At 39.8% G+C, this 921-nt stretch overlaps 1 non-coding gene across 1 annotated transcript; it reads left to right on the top strand.

The window, feature by feature from the left end:
* Positions 1-248: 248 nt before the first annotated feature.
* LOC128041440 (small nucleolar RNA R71) lies at positions 249-355 on the top strand. Its single transcript, XR_008196462.1, has one exon. It is a non-coding gene; the product is annotated as a small nucleolar RNA R71 (small nucleolar RNA).
* Positions 356-921: the final 566 nt, after the last annotated feature.

Here is a 921-nt window from a genome sequence, read left to right as displayed (position 1 = left end):
AGGATATTGAGGATACCTGAGATGCGAGTGAAGTAAGAGTGTCTACTTCATGTATTCTAACAACTCGTCTTGCTGACACTGCTCGATTAGTTGGCCATTGATAATTGTTGCTAGCAATCCTCTCAATGATTTCATAAGCCTAATTATAAGACTTAGAAAGGAGAGCACCATTACTAGAAGCATCCACTACCATCCTCGTGTTGGCATTGAGACCATTATAAAATGTCTTAAGTTGGATGCAATGTGGAATTCCGTGATAAGGGTACTTCTGTAATAATTCTTTGTACCTTTCCCATGCCTCATGCAAGGACTCATCATCCATTTGTTGGAAGGCAAAGATCTCGTTCCTCAACTTAGCATTCTTGATATGCGGAAATACTTCATGAGGAATCTTTCTGCTAACTCTTGCCATGTGGAAATTGAATTTGGTGGCAATGAGTTCAATCAGGCTCGAGCTCTGTTGCTTAGCAAATATGGGAATAGATTCAATCGTAATGCATCTTCAGGTACTCCGGCTAGCTTGAAAGAATCGCTCACCTCTATAAACAGTCTTAAGTGAAGATGAGGATTTTCGGTAGGCATTCTACTGAATTGGCCCACTGTCTAAAGCATCTGGAACATGACTGGCTTCAGCTCGAACTATTGTGCCTCAATTTTGGGACTTCTAATACTCGAATTAAGATCATGAAACACTGGCACGACATATTGTCTTAGAGCTCTATCTCTATCATCAGCAATAAGGGTAGGATTTTGAGCAGGGTTTGCTCCGTTTCCTTGATTCAACTTTTCAAGGTTCATCTCTTCGTTCCTTCTCTGACTTGCTTGTCTTCTTCGCTGTCAAAAAATTCGTTCAATTTCAGGGTCTATAAGGAGTAAATCAATAATTTGGTTAATACTCATAAACACCTGAAATAATCACAG

This window comes from Gossypium raimondii, chromosome 5 (assembly GCF_025698545.1).
Source record: "Gossypium raimondii isolate GPD5lz chromosome 5, ASM2569854v1, whole genome shotgun sequence".
NCBI classification, from domain to species: Eukaryota; Viridiplantae; Streptophyta; class Magnoliopsida; order Malvales; family Malvaceae; genus Gossypium; species Gossypium raimondii.
Note: the sequence above shows the minus strand (reverse complement) of the source record. Positions and strands in the feature narration are given on the sequence as shown.